Raw genomic sequence first — 19,204 nt, 5'->3', positions numbered from 1 at the left:
TCTGCTACTCTTTACACTGAATAAATGATTTTTGAATAAATGAGTTTATATCAAAATCATCTAGATGGAAAGTAAACATTTCAGACTTGACAGATCTTCTTGTGCAAACAACAATGTGCACAGTGTGAAATAATTCAAACGCATTGTTTTGCTTCAAAACAAACGTTGTATGATTGTGAATCAGCACAGAACTGGAGAGTTTGGTTCAAAAGAACTTATTTGAAAACTTTAAGGTGAAAATGATTGGGAAAAATACTTCCATATTTTGTGATACTGGTTGTCACTTTTGCACTTCATTTGCATGTCTGCATGTTTGTATTGTAAGTGTCTTTTTACTGATGTATCAGTTGCTTTTAAGAACAGAATGAATTAATGTAACATGCTGTTTTAAATAAACTTTTTTTAATATTATAAAACAGTTTTATAATGTATTTTTACTACAGTGTCTTTACTAGAATTTATAGTTGTTATTTATATTTTGAATTTGGTTTGATTTATATTTACTGTTTTAAATTTAATTCATGTTTGATTGGTTTGATTATATTTACTGTTAAGTTTTAATTTAATTTAAACTTTTTTATTATTTAAAGGTTAAATGTATTCTGTGATTGTGATTTTATATATATATATATATATATATACTATATATATATATATATATATATATATATATATATATATATATATATATATATATATCCGAATGATATAAGTAATACCGAAACATAATTTTATTACATTTTATTTAAGTTTTTGTACTTCTACAAAAACTAAACTAAATACCTTGGTAAATGATTTTTTAAATATTATTATTATTATATTTTGGAAAACACTTTTAACACGTCCACACTGAAATACACACACTATACAGTATTTACTTAAAGCTCCTCTGAAATGTTAATAATTTGAATAATTAAACGACGATCCCGGGTCTCTGATATCATTAATGGTCACGTGACCTGCAAAACATCAAACATTTAATTTCTTTATTAAATGATTTTTTTTTTTTTTTTTTTTTTTTTTTTTTTTTTTTTACAATAATATCAGATAATAAAAAAAAAATAATAAATTGGTAATTTTAAAGCAATTCTACCTTTCTGGTGAGAAATCTAAACATACTGTGTTTATTGTATCACTGTCTGTAGTTTGATCTATGTACATGTAACTGCAGTACCTAAGACTCAGGAAAGCAGACTCATCAAAAGGAAAGGACGGGGAAACAGGGGCGGACTTAACCATTAGGCAAAGGTAGGTGACTGCCTTGGGCCCCCAAAAGCCAAGGGCCCCATAAAATGCTTTTCATATACAAGATGCGCATTAAATTAGATGTTTATGTTTTATTAACAAGGTTCGGGAGGAGCGCGTCAGATACTTAGTCTAATCAACACCGGTGGAGCCAGGGGCGTCGGACTGGGGGAAAAACCAGTACTGATTACCAGGGCCCCAAAGGAAGAGAGGGCCCTTGAAAAGTCTGGAATATATTTTATTTTACCTGGATATTGTAATGTTTCTTATTTCAATGAAGAAACTGTTTGTAATTAAACTTATCTTTTAATTCACTTTCAGGTTGCGAGCAGGAACAGCAACAACACATGTGATGGTCTAACTCTCTGTCTGTCTATATCACAGGTAAGTATAATAATACTGACACCTAGTGGTTAGTTTCTATATATACAACTATCACTACATCCCCTCTCCATTAGACATAAAAAACAAGTTATTACAACTAATGACTTCTAGATTATCTAACCACTAAGTAAGCACTGTACACATTATACAGGATGTATAGTATCAAATAACAATCTCCAGAATTATTTGCTTTACAATCACAGTAACAATAATCAACTGATTACATTTTCTTTTATCTATTCATTTATGAACATTCTAATGCTTCTGATCTGTTTAAGCAATATTCAGAGGTTCAGTCTATCAGGAGGCTTTACTGTGTGACTGGATCTTCTCAGCACAGGTGAATGCATTTCTTTAGCTTGCTCATTGTGATGCAGTACTGGAAGTGTTTCAGATGTTGACTCTGCACAGTCAGCGTCACCTGTATGTGTATTCTCTACTGTCTCTTTTGTTGTTAGCAGACTTCTCCGGTTTCTCCTCAGGATCTGACCATCTTCTGTCCTGACAGTGTAAGACCTTGGCTTCACCTCCTCCAGGACTGTGGCTCTTTTAGTCCAGGTATTGGAATCCTCAAGTCTTACTGTGTCATTATTGGAGAGTGGTTCTAGGCTTTTTGATGCCTTGTCATAGTTCGCTTTTTGTCTCAGTTTCAGGTTCTTTTGTTTTCTTTTCAGGTACTTTCTCTTGTTTTGTGTTGCCAAGCATGGAAGTGTGGTTTGTGTGGTAATCTGTGCCCCATCAGTATTTCAGCAGGAGACACACTGTGTTCTAGTGGAGAAGCACGGTAATTCAGCAGAGCTAAATAAGGATCTGATTGACTGTCCACTGCTTTCTTGAGTAGTAGTTTCACAATGTGAACTCCTTTCTCTGCCTTTCCGTTCGACTGCGGATATAATGGGCTCGATGTCACGTGTTGAAACCCATATTCCTCAGCAAACTACTGGAAGTCCCTTCCACTGTAGCATGGCCCATTATCACTGCAAACCACCTGCGGAATGCCGTGTCTCGCAAAGATGGATTTCATGTGTGTTATCACACAAGCAGATGTATTGGATAGCAACGCATTTCTTCCGTCCAGAAAGAATAAGTCAGTCCCAACTTTCTGCCATGGTTCATCCGGTGGATCAGTGATGATCATTGGCTCCTTTTGTTGCTTAGCATGATGCTTCAAGCACGTATCACAGGTTGACACCATCTTGTCGATGTCTGCGTTTATTCCGGGCCAGTAGATTGCAGTTCTAGCCCTTCTTTTACATTTCTCGGCCCCAAGGTGTCCCCTCGTGCAGTTTTTTTAACATCTCCTGTCGCAGTGACTGAGGGATAATGATCCTGTCTTGTCTCAGCAGAAATCCCTTAACAACACTCAACTCTGTTCTGATGTTGTAGTACTGAGCACATTTTCCTCTAGGCCAAACTTCATTCAGATGTTTGATGACCAATTGCAGACATTTATCTTTTCCAGTCTCCACTGCAATCTGTTTGAGTTTTGTGTCTGTGACTGGAAGAGCTTCAGCTACCATGTTCACATGCTGAGTCACATCAGCCTCTGTGGAACTTCACACAATTTCCACTCTGTTCCACAGCTCTGGACAGAGCGTCCGCCAGAACTAGATGCTTCCCTTGAGTGTACATTAGCTCCATATCATACCTCTGCAGTCGCATCATCAGTCGCTGGATTCTTGGAGACATTTGGTTCAAGTTCTTTTTAATGATGGCAATTAATGGTTATTGATCTGTCTCTGCCACAAATGTCGGTAAAGCCGTACACATAGCCGTGAAATTTCTCCAATCCATACACTAAGCCCAGGCACTCTTTTTCAATCTGTGCATAGCGACGTTCCGTCGGAGTCATCGTTCTCGAGCCATATGCAACTGGCCTCCAATTCTCTCCATCCGCCTGCAGTAGAACTGCACCCATTCCATCTTTGGATGCATCCGTCGAGATCTTTGTCTTCTTTGTCGGGTCAAAGAACGTCAGAACAGGCTCTGTGGTGAGGAGAGTCTTCAGTCGTCCCCATTTTTGTTCATGATCAGCTGTCCATCTGAACTCGCCTTTATAGCACAACAGTTCTCTCAAATAAACAGTTTTTGAAGACAGGTTAGGTATGAACTTCCCAAGAAATTGATCATCCCCCATCACTCTCAATACAGCTTTTCTGTCTGTGGGTCTGGGCATTTTGAGTATTGCCTGTATCTTACTCTTGTCTGGTTTCACACCCCTTTCTGACAGTGTATCTCCAAGGAACGTGATTTCCTTCGCTCCAAACTGACACTTGTTCTTATTTAACTTGAGCCCATACTTCCTTACACGCTGTAGGACATCCATGAGCCTCTTGTTGTGCTGTTCTATTGTGGATCCCCACAATACAATGTCGTCCACATAAACACGCACACCCTCGATGCCTTCGATTACGTGTTCCATAGCCCTGTGGAATACTTCAGGAGCTGAGGAAATTCCGAACGGCATCCTCAAGAAGGAGTAGCGGCCAAAGGGCGTGTTGAATGTGCAATACCTTGTGCTGTCCTCATGTAGTTTCAGCTGCCAAAAGCCCTGAGATGCATCCAGCTTCGTAAAAAACTTAGCACCTGCCATCTCACTTATAATTTCCTCCCGTGTCGGAATCTGATTATGTTCTCTCTGTATGTTTGCATTTAAGTCCTTTGGATCCATACAAATACGTAGATCACCATTGGCTTTCTTCACACACACCATTGAATTAACCCACTCCGTAGGCTCTTCCACTTTTTCTATGACTCCCATTGTTGTCATTTTATCCAGCTCTTGCCTTAGCTTTTCACGAAGTGGTGCTGGAACCCATCTGGGTGCGTGAACTACTGGCTGTGCATCTTTTTTCAACTGTATTTTGTAGGTGAATGGTAATACTCCAAACCCTTCAAAGATGTCTGGAAACTGTTTCACGATTTGTTCCACACTGTTCTGTTTTTTCTCCATTATTTATGGTGTACATTCTTCTTACCAGACCCAGATCTTCACATGCCTTATCTCCCAACACAGAATCATGGCCATCTGGAACAACCACAAACATGAGGTAATGTTCTCTGTTTTTAACTTTTACTCTGAGAGTACATGTTCCGTTTGTTGGAATGTTCTGGCCATTATAGGCTTTGAGTTGCACAGTTTTCTGACTTATGCGCGGCTTGATTTTCATTGCTCTGACATCATACTCTGAAATCAGATTGACTTTTGCTCCTGTGTCTAGCTTGAGTGATACTGTTACTACATTTATTTCCAGAGCAGTCATCCACTTGTCCCTTGCAACACTATTCACATCAGCCTGTTCTGTTCTTTCTTGACTGATATCGGCCTTCTGCACCATTCCAACGAAGAATGTGTCACTGAGGGATGTTTCTTCCACTGCATGCACACGCTCTCTTTGACTTAGCCACTAGAAGTTGGGGGTGAACAGATAGAGAGCTTGGACATGATTGTGGTGCTGTGTAGCAAGGGAAACTCCAGCCTCAATGTTGTAGAGGGGAGTTGGTACTGTTTTTTAGTACTTGCAGTTCTAGTTTTTAGACTGTTTTTATTACAATCTTTGTTTTAAGCTCTTATACCTATTTATTTGCATATTTTGCACACCTGCTTAAATAAATAACCCTTTGGACCCCAGCTTCGTTAGTGATCCTCCTTGTGACTGCTTGGGTCGTTATCACACATGGTGGCAGCGGTGGGATCCAGGCCCGGGAGGACACACCGGTACTTCTGACTGAGCTGATGAGGGTGCACACTGATCGGCGCGGTGCGGACGACTAACGGAAGTGGTGAGGATTTGGGTGTGTCAAAGGATGCGGAGAGGTGGAACGTTACTTGCAACCCCATGGAGAGCAAGCGAACTGGTGGAAATGCTCGTGTTTTGCCAATGATGGGAAAGTGAGGACGGCAGAACCCAGGGACATTCACTGGCAAGGATCGTCATTAGAGAGGACAACGTGTATGCCAGGGAGGACTCGACCACGGAAGGGGCGATGAGAGGCCTAGTTGAATGGTCGAGATCTACGGGCAGTGTTGTAAGTGCCCACGGATTCTGGGTATGAGTGGCTGGACTGAATAGCTATGTTCTGACACTTTACAGTGTCAGGGATAAGGGGTGGGGTGTGTGATGGAGAGACTTTGAAAATATCTACCATCACAAGTTTCACTGGTAATGTTAGTGCAAATGTGTTGGTTTATTCGTTCTCTTTTTAATTGTATTTATGTATTTACTTAAACTTGTCTCTAAATCATGCATATAATGAGAGTTGAAAGGCAAGAGATTTTTTATTTATAAAATGGTATTTTCCAATATGGGAAGAGCGGGAAAAAGGTGTATTTAAGATGGCCGCCACTAGAAGGTGGGGGGTGAACAGATAGAGAGCTTGGACATGATTGTGGTGCTGTGTAGCAAGGGAAACTCCAGCCTCAATGTTGTAGAGGGGAGTTGGTACTGTTTTTAGTACTTGCAGTTCTAGTTTTAGACTGTTTTTTTATTACAATCTTTGTTTTAAGCTCTTATACCTATTTATTTGCATATTTTGCACACCTGCTTAAATAAATAACCCTTTGGACCCCAGCTTCGTTAGTAATCCTCCTTGTGACTGCTTGGGTCGTTATCACAGCATGACCTATCAGCACTGCTTCATTCAAGGTTAGCTCCGTCTCTCTCAAAAGCCTCTCTCTCACTTTTTTATCATTGATGCCGAACACAATTTGGTCACGGACCATTGAATCTTGCAACAGTCCGAAATTGCATGTTTTAGCTTCCAACTTTAAATCAACTAAGAAACTGTCAAACGTCTCTCCTTGTTGTTGTAGACGAGAGCAAAAAACATACCTCTCAAAAGTCTCGTTTTTTCTGGTGTGCAGTGCACATCAAACTTTTCCATCACCACGTCATATTTGCCTTTGTCCTCGGCCTGTGCAAACACGAGTGTGTTAAACACTTCTATTGACTGAGGTCCCGCGACGGTGAGAAGCAATGCAATCTTGCGTGCATCCGACGCTTCATCCAAGCCCACTGCTTGCAAGTACAGCGTGAATCTCTACTTGAACATACGCCATTCGTGATCAATGTTTCCAGTCCAGTTTTACAGCGTCAGGCGGTTTAACACTTTCCATGACGACTGTCGATGTTGGGTGATTAACCCACTCCACTCCTGGTACTATGTAATGTTTCTTATTTCAAAGAAGAAACTGTTTGTAATTAAACTTATCTTTTAATTCACTTTCAGGTTGCGAGCAGGAACAACTATCACTACAGATATTTTCATGTAGGCCCATCAATACTGCCCATCCACACGTATAATAATACTGACACCTAGTGGTTAGTTTCTATATATACAACTATCACTACAGATATTTTCATGGGGGCCCATCAGGACTGCCTATGCATAGGGCCCGGGATCTTGTGCAGCGCCCCTGGGTGGAGCACAATCAAGTTAATCAACACCACAGTATAAATACAGCTGACTTACCTCTATCCACTGACGGTTTTTCAGCATCCCTCCTCCACCCCATCTCCTCACTCTGAGTTCATGTTACACTTATACGGGGAGGGGGGTACTCTAGGATACTCTAGCCCTTCCCCGGACAGCACACCAAATACGCATTATCATACTTCAGCTAATTATATGTAAGCGTGAACTCGTGAAGCGCGGACACGCGAACGGTTGCTTTTTAGTGTTTATTACCACAACAACCATCTGCATGTCCGAGCTGAACGTGCTTCTTGTGTATCCTGTTTGTAGCAAATAAAAATATTATGCATCTGAAGCTGTCGTCCGCACGAGTCCGAGGTCTCACTTTCCCAGTTCGCTTACGAAAAAGAATTAAATTAAATTTTACTACCATAATAAAAATAATAAAATAAAAAAAATTAAAAAAATAAGAAAAATAAATTTATCAATTAGTATACTTTTTTTAAACTAAAAAAAATGAAAGTATGCTTTTAGTTTACTTTTTATGTTAATGACATTTAAGTATACTTGACTAATACTTACAAAAAGTCTAAATATATTTGAGCTATACTTGTGCTCCTAGAATCCATGTTTTCATTGCTATACTGTAGAGGGTGCTAGTACACATCTTCTGTACAGAATTTCCAAAAAAACACACCAGAAGAAGAAAAAAGAAAAAACAGCAGATACTAAACACATGTAACAAGATCATCTGACATGAAATAGCATCAAAACTGTAACGTTATGGAATAAAAATGTCAACCGATGAAGAGGTAATAATTACAGTCAAGCTTTGGGGTGTTGATCGACTCCATCTACATTTTGATTATCATTCTGAATCCAATTCATAGTATTTTTCAGCTTTTTTGTTCAAAATGTTATTTTCTTTATTTTTTATGAAACTTACCCACATTAAAGTGTTTTTTTTTTTTTTTTCAAAAAAAAAAAAAAAAGGAATGCATGAAAGCCCTGTTCCTTTCTTTGGATGGTTTGTATGTTCAGATATTCATATAACAAAATATATACAAATTAAAACCTTAATAGGGACATGGTAGTATAGTTAAAGTATGTTGTAAAAGTTCACTTAAAGAGAACTTATGAGTATACTTGCAGTGTGACTAGTCGTTTACTGAGAGTATACTTCAAAGTGAACAAAGTATTTAATTAGTAAACTATCATTATACCTATAAGTTCACTTTTAGTATAATTGAACTTTACTTGAGTATACTTAATAAAATGAACTTGAAGTATACTACTTTTTGGTAAGGGATCAGTTAAAACACAGATATGTTGCTTTTCTAATTTTACATGCAAGTATAACCGAAATCACAGCACAGCTATTGTCTTTATCTTACGTGTAGCTTATTTGATTTTATCAGACGAGGGCACGATTTTAAATCAGGATTTTTGTGCAGATTACAATATTGTAAGGGAGAGCTGGTTAGTCTTAATGGGTCGTGTTTCAGTCACTATTTCATATTCAATGAAATTTCATTGAAACTATTTCATATTTCATATTCAACAAAAACAGTCAAATATATCAATGAAAACAATTTTGAGAATTTAGCTGCATCAAAATACAGTATGTGGCCCAGAGAGGCAAACAAATGTAATAATAAATAATAAATGTAGATTTTTCATGTTCAGAAGTGAGCTGCCCTGTCATGCGAAAATGCAAACAGGTTTGTGTAACTAAATTGCTCAATGCAAAGAAAGAAAATAGGAACCTAGTATTTCAAGGTTTTTTATTTCTCATGTGTCTAATAGACATGAACAAGTTTTTTGAAAAACATCTGACCTATGAAAAATGTCTACTCTTCATGCTCTGTTAACTATGGTTTCACTAATAATGAACAAGTTGTGGCCTAACGGTTACAGTGTTGGACTTGCAATCCAAGGGTTGTGAGTTTGAGTCTCGGGCCGGCAGGAATTGTAGGTGAGGGGAGTGAATGTACAGCGCTCTCTCCACCTTCAATACCACGACTGAGGTGTCCTTGAGCAAAGGAAACCCATCCACAAACTGCTCCCCGGACGCCACAGCATAAATGGCTGCCAACTGCTCCTGGTGTGTGTTCACAGTGTGTGTGTGTTCACTGCTGTGTGTGTGCACTTTGGATGGGTTAAAAGCAGAGCACGAATTCCAAGTATGGGTCACCATACTTGGCTGTATGTCATGTCACACACTTATATTACATAAAGCATCCATATTTGTCCATGTTTTTTATTAAAAACTTGAAGGCCCGGTTCCACAAACGGGGCTCATCTTAAGCCAGGACTAGGCCTTAGTTGAAATAAGATATTTAATAAACATTACAGGTGTGCATCTTGACAGAACAATGACACTGACATATTTTAAGATATGTCAGAGCAAGATATTTTCAGTTGAGACAGCTCAAACATGCATTTACTCTGGGACTAGCTTAAGCCTTGTCTGTGAAACCATGGGGAAAAGTATAAATTTAAGGTACATTTAGAACAGATAAAGATGTGCGATTAAGTTGCGATTATTCACGAGTTAACTCATGACAATAATGCAATTAATCGAGATTATATATTTTAATTGATTGACAGCCCTAAGTTAAAATGACTAAAATAAAATGTAGGCTTAAGATGGTAACTCATCAGTGGACTTTCTCGTCAATATAGGCTATATTTTGTCACACTTTTCTCATTCTCACTAATTCAAGTTTTTATATTAATGAACCTCTGAAGGGAACTGATTGTCTTCAGAAAAGTTTCAATCACATTTTTATTTCACCTGAAAAAGTATCATTTATGAGCTGAGCTGCTTTGTTTACAGCCGTTACCGGGCGAACCACACCTGGCAACGAGGCCCCAGTTGAAGAGAGCTCTGCCCTGCGGCTCGGATTCAAATGATTCGCCACAGATGATTCTGCAGCGGGAGGATCTGCCATCCCCAAATCCTCCATTCCCTGGACATCTAGCCTCGAGAAGCTCTTAACAGGTACTCGGTGGGAAAAAGACTTATCCCAAAACCTCTTCATTTCAGCCACACAAGCCGGGACGGCTGGAATAAACTGCCTCGTTGGAGGGAGATGTGACGGAAGTCTCTTTCCATCATACAAGTCTCTTTCAGCTCCTTTATCTGCTGGTTGGGATGGCCAGTCGATCGACAGTCTAGCCGCGGCCCTGCGACAGACCTCGAGAAGATCTGTATCTGTCTGCACAGGGGAGGGTGAGCTCTCATCCTGTGCACTCAGTGACGCGACTGCATTGGGGGAAGAATAGCATCTTCCTCGTCGTCATCCTCGTCCTCGAGGATGGTCGACAACACTTCGTCATCGTCATCTTCCTCTCCCGTTAACGGATCTTCAAACAGCGGGGGAAGGACGGGTGAAACCTTCTCCATCATCTCACCCCAGGAGCTGGAGGCCTGTGGACAATCCATCGGTTCCTCTCTGGGTTGAGCAGAGAGGCATGGGTCCGACTTCCCAGCTACTGCAACGCGAAGCCTTCGCTCTCGGGTTTTGACCGAGAACGTCGCGCAGTGGGGACAGCCCTTCTGGAAAGTATGTTCATTTACTGTACATGTACTCAATACTTGGTAGGGGCTCCTTTTGCTTTAATTACTGCCTCAATTCGGCGTGGCATGGAGGTGATCAGTTTGTGGCACTGCTGAGGTGGTATGGAAGCCCAGGTTTCTTTGACAGTGGCCTTCAGCTCATCTGCTTTTTTTTTGGTCTCTTGTTTCTCATTTTCCTCTTGACAATTCCCCATAGATTCTCTCTGGGGTTCAGGTCTGGTGAGTTTTCTGGCCAGTCAAGCACACCAACACCCATGGTCATTTAACCAACTTTTGGTGCTTTTGACAGTGTGGGCAGGTGCCAAATCCTGCTGGGAAAATGAAATCAGCATCTTCAAATGCTGGGTCAGCAGAAGGAAGCTTGAAGTGCTCCACAAATCTTGGTAAACGGGTGCAGTGACTTTGGTTTTCAAAAAACACAATGGACCAACACCAGCAGATGACATTGCACCCAAAATCATCACAGACAGACTGTGGAAACTTAACACTGGACTTCAAGCAAACTTGGGCTATGAGTTTCTCCACCCTTCCTCCAGACTCTAGGACCTTGGTTTCCAAATGAAATACAAACAACTTGCTCTCATCTGAAAAGACGGACTTTGGACCACTGGGCAACAGTCCCGTTCTTCTTCTCCTTAGTCCAGGTTAAGACACCTCAGGAGTGGCTTAACAAGAGGAAAACGACAACTGTAGCCAGATTCCTTGACACGTCTGTGTGTGGTGGTTCTTGATGCCTTGACTGTACGGCCCACCCCAGCTTCAGTCATTTCCTTGTGAAGTTCACTCAAATTCTTGAATCGATTTTGCTTGACAATCCTCATAAGGCTGCGGTTCTCTCGGTTAGTGTGCATTTTTCTTCCACACTTTTTCCTTCCACTCAACGAGTTTCACAATTGAGTTGAATATATATATTTATTAATTTTATATTATCATCTCACACATGGATCAGCATTTTCTATAATGTCTAAATTCTAAATCAAAATATATATCTGATATGACTTAATATATAATTAGCATCAAATCAATATTCTACATGTGAAGCTTTCACGTTGTTACTCCCCTCGAGTTGAATCAAAGGCTCAGGTCGTTCTTGGTTTTACCCCCCTCGAGTTGAATCAAAGGCTCAGGTCGTTCTTGGTTTTAACAGACATTTATTTGGACACGAGTCTTCAACATGTCTTGTACATGCTAGTCTTTTAGCCTTTTTTTATGCCCCAACAATGCCGTCAGAACTATGAAAGAAAATACATAAAACTTAAATTAACCCTCTAAAAGTGGTGTTTTACACATAATAATAAACGAAAAATACATACAAAACGAATAAATAAAGTGCACATTCAACACGTAAGAAAATACACTTAATTGGCTAATTATACATTTACACACGGTCACGTAACTTACATGTTCACATACGGAAGGCAATTAATACGATAAAACACGTACCTCATTGGCCTCTCTACCTCAAGAGGAATAAACTTGGAGGATTACAGCTTCTTCCATTTAAACATAAAGACAATATCTTCTTAGCACTTCTTACGGCTTAACTCTTACAGACATGTTACTACTGCAGCACCTCGTGTGACTCTTCTACTTTTAGTGCACCGGAAACTATCCTGATAGCAACAATTAAATAATTCCCAAGCGGAACAAAATAAAAAAAAAATAGATTCCCCACTTTTTCTAAGGTTTTAGCTGAATAATATGAAATTAATTGACATGTATTAACAAAAAATATATGACTTATTTATTCTAATGATTATTCTGAACATTTTAACTATTAATTTACCTTTTAACTGTAAAGTGCATATTATGAATGAAATATATAAGGATTTAACATCATGGCATCTATCCATCGATTAGGTGACAATATGCACTAAGCATGTAAACGACCACTGAACAAAAGAAGAAGAAAGAAACAGCATGGCATGTTTTTTCTTATAATGTCTGTTTCCATAGTGACTCGTCGATTCATCGCTCTGTTGAGAATGTCTTGAGTCTTAACCAGGAACATACTCTGTGTTGAATGAACTTATTCCCAGACGCATTTTTGGATCCACATACCTTGAGTAAGCAAGGTTTAGGGTTAATCAACTGAAAGTTCAGGGTATAGCTGACAGTACGTTAACTGTGCTTTCTGGAATACACCCCAGGGATCCTCAAATCTGGCCCACGAGATCCACTTTCCTGCAGAGTTTAGCTGTAACCCTAATCAAACACACCTGGCACTTCATGCTAAATCAATGTCTTCAGGATCATTAAAAAATCAAAGGTAGGTGAGTTTAATCAGGCAACAGAGCTGAACACTGCAGTGCTTGGGCCTCATGTATTCAAGAGAACAAAAAATTCACTCAATGTCCATCCCATGTATTCAAGAGAACAAAATCGTCACTTCTTGGTAAATTGGCGCAAGGTTTATTATAAAAAACTTTCCATTTGCATTTTTACAGATTAAAACTGATTTAAATTAAAATCTGTTTTGTCTCCTCATCTTCTGGATCTGATGTCATAAACCAGAACCGCAACAGTAGCGATGCCCACCAGAGTAGAGACGACCAATCAGATCACAGCTTCAGTAGAACCACACAGATGAGTTTGGACTTCTGAGGGGAATAAAGCAATGATAAAATAAGATTGTGATGAGGAATGTGTTGAAGCAACTTCCAGTGAAACAGGAAGATAGCGCAAGACACACTGAATGACTCATCCCCCTTATTTAAAAAAAAAACAAAAAAAACAATAGTGTTTAGCGCAGCATTTGGATATTATATAAGCCTCATACTGTTAGAGAAAAAACAGCTTGAAAAACATGTAGGCTAATATATAAAACATAGGATAGAGGCCACGACCTTTACATTGAAGTGATTGTGAAGTGAGTGACATGTATGTTGACCCATACTCCGAATTTGTGCTCTTGCAAAACCCATCCAAAGTGCACACACACAGCAGTGAACACACACACACCATGAAACACACCCGGATCAGTGGGCAGCCATTTATGCTGCGATGCCTGGGGAGCAGTTGGGGGTTTCGGTGCTTTGATCAAGACACCTCAGTCGTGGTTTTGCCGTGGCCCAAGGACTCGAACCCCCAACCTTAGGTTAGGAGTCAAACTGGTCTTACCACTAGCCTCGGCTTTACATCACATGACCATATAGTGTTATTACCCTCGACAAAAACTAGAACCTGAACATGTCCCCTCCCAGTCACCATAGTTAATCATAAACTAGCACTACAACACAAAATCTGCCTCAGTTAAGTTTTTTGTCAGGTGAAATTAGTATTTAATCAAATTAAATATGAGAAGATCAGAAAAATATTTCTACTTACCATAGACAGAAACACTGAATGTTTTTAATGACAGTTTAGCCGTAACTATCTTTACTTCATAGAGTCCAGCATGTTGAGTTCTGTGAATGTTCAGGAACATCATATGGTCAGATTGCAGATTATTTTAGCTATGAGGAGATTTTTTGACAGCTAACAGTATATGTCATCATGTTTGTGTATTTTCAGAACATCAGTGACAGACTCACCCTCCATCACTGACACTGACTGTATTTCATTTGATTCCGAACCAAACACACCTGAAAAACAAGGACAGGAACAGATTAAACATTCTGTAGGTTTACCAAGCCCAAAGTCAGTTTTAAAATGTTTAAAATGCAATTCAAAACATTCCAACAAAAGAGAGAACTATAAATTCTCTGTAGTTTCTGTTACTGATACTAAGCCATATGTATGTTTTCATAACTTACAAATCAGATGCTGCCAACACAAACAGAACAAAACAAACATGTGAAACATTTTCTTCAATTGTTCGGTGAAAAGTCTGATTTAATAAAACCAAAAACACGCAAGCTGTTCCTCTGGTATGTGAATCCACCCCTCCTAACACACACAGACACACACACTGAATGCATATTTATAGTTAATATTCTTCTGACTCATATGAACTTCAGCTTCCGGTTGAAACTGAAACCTGCTGTGGTTTGATTTCTTCAGAATCATGGATCTGTTCGTTGGACAAACAGAGAGACCATTTATGTATGTAACTAGTTTGTAGATGAAGGGCATCTTCTTCCTGTCCTGCTTTTATATACATCCTGTCCTTCTGTTTGTGAAACTCACAGTCTGACTTCATCTCTACACAGAGCAAGTACCAAGTCCATCAAAACTGATGTTTGAGAAACGGTTAAAAGGACAGGTAAGAGACAACAAAAATACGACCATTGATTCTTTATTGGAAGATATAAACTGCAAACAATGTTTTCTTTTTCCTTCGCTTTTCTTTAATATCCCAAAAACAACAGGCTCATTTGGGATGAGTGGAGAAAAACTGGTGAGCATCTGTGTCTGGTTAGAATAAGGTCCAAGTGTGGGCTGACCTCCTTTGATGTAAAGCCAAAATATGTTGCAATAGTGAGTCAGCGACTGCTCTTCCTCAACTGTGCTGAGTAAATGATGGGAGACACCTTTCTGGTGACACAGCTTAATGATCATTGGTTTAATGATCACTGCATTAAATTATTAAAAAAAAAATGACAATAATATCAAATAAATTTGCTAATTAAATGTTGAAATCATTATTATACATTTTAGGTAATTCTGCATATCTGATCAGATATAGTTGTTTGATATATAGATTTATAGCCTACATTATTATTTCTCTTTGTCAATTTATTAGACTTTCTTTTTGGCTCAAACAGCACACCAAACATGTAAAATGTATCTGCAGTTTATCAAACTCACCGCTAGAGGTCATCAAACATCATAAATTGCACTATAATATATAATCCCCGGTTTCACATTCAAGGTTTAAACCTAGTCCCAGACTAAAGTGCAAATCTGAGCTGTTTCAAATGAAAGAAACTTGCACTGAATGATCTTAAAATATATCAGTGCCTTTGTTTTCTCTCAAGATGCACACCCAAAATGCACACCGCTAATGAATTTTAACTAAAAAAACTTAAATAAAACCAAATAAATGTCCTAATTGAACTATGGCCTAATACTGGTTTAGTCTAAGCCCTGTCTGTAAACCGGGCCTTACCCTACTCAGATCAGACATCTAAATACAACTTATATAAAATATATAAACCATTAACAAGAGTCTATGATGAGATTGATATGATTAAACAAAGCACAATATGAAACAAATGATACTGAAATGTCACATAAAGCATGCAAAAAAAGCACAGTTTCCATCCATGTTTTCAAGAGAACAAAACTGGCACAAGGTATCAACATTAAAATGGAAGTTGCTGCAACCGGGAAGACACTGTGGCTCTTTCTCCAATATAAATGTATGATTTTTGCTTATTTTTGCATACAAAATCAAAAATATGTTTCTACCATAATAAATAGCCTGTATTTGAATTTAAATCCTTGTACAATTTTTCATCCTTACAAATATGTCACAATATTTAAGATTCTTTTTCTTGTCTCCTTGTGGATCTGATGTCATAAACCAGAACAATGACAGTAGCCACGCCCACCAGAGCAGAGAGGACCAATCGGATCACAGCTTCAGTAGAACCACAGCAGTGGACAGAGTCTGAGGAATAAAAACACCAAACTGAGATCAGCTCAGTCAATAAACATTAATATCAGCGCCGACATCAACTAATATCAGCTCTGCTGTACCTGAACATGTGTGACAGAGTTGAGTGATGTCCAGATGTTGAGTCTGGTTGCTGATGGGATTGTTGAGCAAACAGCTGTAGGTGTTGTTATCCTGATATTCCACCTCCAGAGGTAGAGAGAGACTGATGCTGAGATCAGACACACTGATGCTGGACAATTAAACTGTTTCCTTTGTACCAGGAGAGAGTCACATGACTCACATTCACCACTGAACACACCAATGAACAATTCTGCTGTGATGATGATGAAGATGATGATGAATAATAATCTCTGCTGATGATAGGAACAGGCAGACGAGCTGAAAACATGAGAGAATAAAGATAAGTATGAATAATAATTAATAGTCTGTCATGAATAATCAATTTATAATGTGTGTTATAATGTATGCTACAAGTAACCTCTTACTCACCATAGACAGAAACATTGAATGTTTTTGATGTCAGTTTCGCTCCACTTATCTCTAGTTTATAAAGTCCAGCGTGTTGAGTTGTGATGTCTGTGATGGTCAGAGATCCAGTTTGATTGTCCAGCTTCAGTCTGTCTCTGAATCCACTATAAGGAACATCATATGTGGAGGAGATTCCAGCAGCTCTATTGATTTCAGCTATGAGAGAGTTTTCAGCTCCAAATTTCCACAGTAAGTCTTTGTCACGTATTTCAGTAAGATCAGTGTTTAGAGTAACAGATTGTCCCTCTGTCACTGACACTGACTCACCAAACACACCTGATGAACGTGAACAGGCTGAGTCAGAGATTTGAAACTTCTGTTGGTTTACAAACCCTAAAGTCAGTTATAATTTGTAATATTTAAGTATAAACTGAAGAACATCAAGACTTTGACCTTGACTTTGATTGTTCATCAATACTGCAATTTTTTTGTAAAATGTTTTTTATAGATTTCTATGCGTGTCATGTAACGTCTGCTAAACAAATAATTGTTTCTGCAATGAAACAACCTTTAAAATTAGATCTTCATCACCTGAATCTGTAATATTAAGCCATAAAAATGCATATAACTTACCAGTCCGGTAGCACCAGCACAAACAGAACAAAACTAACATATGAAACATATTTTTTAATGGTTCAGTGACTGTCTGCTTAAAACAACCAAACTGATTTAAACACAGCAGAGATATTAATCTGGTGTGTGTGAACCCTCCCTCAACAGAGTTTGAAGACCCTCCTGTTCTCTCTCACACACAGACACACACAGAGAGAGAGAAAAGAGTCTGAAAGTATGTAATGAATAATTAGATAGAAATGTTCTTTAGGTTCTTAACAGATGAAAACATTATTTTTAACATTTAACACTGATCAAGGATTTACTGGCTATGTTGTGTAGGCGTGTGTGTGTGTGCGTGCATTTAGCAAGAGAAAGCGCTTCTCACTGCATTGTTTTCTTTCGGTTTGATTCATGCGTATTTTACGCACAGACATGAACCTTTGACACAGCTTCGTTTTTTTTAGCAGTCTATGTTTAAAAGTTAATTGAATTAATTTCTCACATACGTGAGGCACAAACACAGCCATGCAGTCAGTCCTTTAGACAATAATAACACCTTTTATTTTGCGGCAACAAAGATGTTGTTGCGAGGGATCCAAAACAAAGTCTGCCTTTGGTTTTGTATTAGACTAGTGCCAGTCCTAGACAAATCACAAAGTGCTGCAGTTTGATGCAAAAGTTAAAAGCCTGTGCACATTTTGGTTGGCGGCCATTTCAACTGCCTGAAGACAAACGATAAAAGAAGGTGTTGTGTTGGGCCCCCGAACTCGGAGTGGACTGTGCATTTTCCATACTTCGGACAAATCAAAGAAGAAACTGGATTAGATCCACCGGGAGAAAAATGTCTGATGTTTCATCAAACCGCCCCATCGACTTCACTGGGTATTTCACCCATGGCATCATTGACAGACGTCTTCAGTGGTGGCGGATTGATGCGGTGAACACATTATCACGAAGCGTGAATGACAATGGACTCTTGGTCTTCATGCATTATACCAGCCATCTTCTGACCCATTACAACGGACAGGAGAAGAAACACAGCAGACACGATCACTGAATGTGGACTATGTTTTCAAATGAACCATCAGACAGGTCACGTGGGTCTGAATGGCAGTGAAACGGAGAGCGCGTCAGAAGATGATGTGGAGTGTTCAGCTGACTTCGGATTCTGACTCGTCATCTGACCCAACTCAGAGTGAGGAGCTGGATGACACACAGGAGACACCCGATCCTATGTGGACATCAAAAAATGGACTTCACTGGTCACCCACTAACGCCGAGACGCTCCGCTTCGTGCCACCAAAGATAACGACACCCGGACCGACACATTACGCAACAGCTAGCATCGTGGACCCTAGGTCTGCATTCCAGCTACTGTTCACGGAGGATATGGTAAAATTAATTGTGGACCAAACAAATCTGGATGCAACAGACGTCGAGGCTTACCTCTGGGTTCTAATTCTGGCTGGAGTCTACGGGTCCAGAAATGAGTCCACCCGGAGCCTGTGGGATGACCACACAGGCCGGCCCATCTTCAGGGCTACCATGTCCCACCGCAATTTCCAGAAGTTCAGTTCAAATGTAAGATTTGACGACAGGCTAACCCGACCTGGACGTTACCGGGATGACTAGCTGGCGGCGTTTAGGCCGATCTGGGATAAGTGGCTCAAAATGTGGCATTTACATCTGTAAGGAGCATGCATTAATTCTGCAGCTCCTGCAAATGAGCTGAAGAATGACCAACCCCATTTTGTTTTGAAGTTTTGATATGTTTTATGTTTATAGAATTAAATTGTTTATAGAAAAAAATAAAAATTCATGTTCATGGTGATCTTGTAGTTTTGCTTTCTTTCTAGAGCAAATTTTGATGTGTAGTGAGACAGGCACAGGTTATAGTCACCTAGTAGAAATCAGGAAATGGTACCAACTGG

The 19,204-nt window shown here is 39.2% G+C and overlaps 2 long non-coding RNA genes and 1 pseudogene across 2 annotated transcripts; 1 reads left to right on the top strand and 2 right to left on the bottom strand.

Moving 5' to 3' along the window:
* The first annotated feature begins 1,415 nt into the window (after positions 1-1,415).
* On the top strand, positions 1,416-2,510 carry LOC122134854. The gene is made up of 3 exons (XR_006153138.1): positions 1,416-1,469; positions 1,567-1,629; positions 1,908-2,510. It is a non-coding gene; the product is annotated as an uncharacterized LOC122134854 (long non-coding RNA).
* A 9,253-nt stretch (positions 2,511-11,763) lies between these two features.
* LOC122135037 lies at positions 11,764-12,452 on the bottom strand. Its single transcript, XR_006153274.1, has 2 exons — positions 12,071-12,452; positions 11,764-11,859 (listed from the first exon to the last, which is right to left on the bottom strand). It is a non-coding gene; the product is annotated as an uncharacterized LOC122135037 (long non-coding RNA).
* A 3,169-nt stretch (positions 12,453-15,621) lies between these two features.
* LOC109102690 lies at positions 15,622-17,340 on the bottom strand (annotated as a pseudogene).
* Positions 17,341-19,204: the final 1,864 nt, after the last annotated feature.

This window comes from Cyprinus carpio, chromosome A22 (genome assembly GCF_018340385.1).
Source record: "Cyprinus carpio isolate SPL01 chromosome A22, ASM1834038v1, whole genome shotgun sequence".
NCBI lineage: Eukaryota > Metazoa > Chordata > Actinopteri > Cypriniformes > Cyprinidae > Cyprinus > Cyprinus carpio.
The sequence above is the reverse complement of the archived record's forward strand: the minus strand, read 5'-3'. Positions and strand labels throughout refer to the sequence as shown.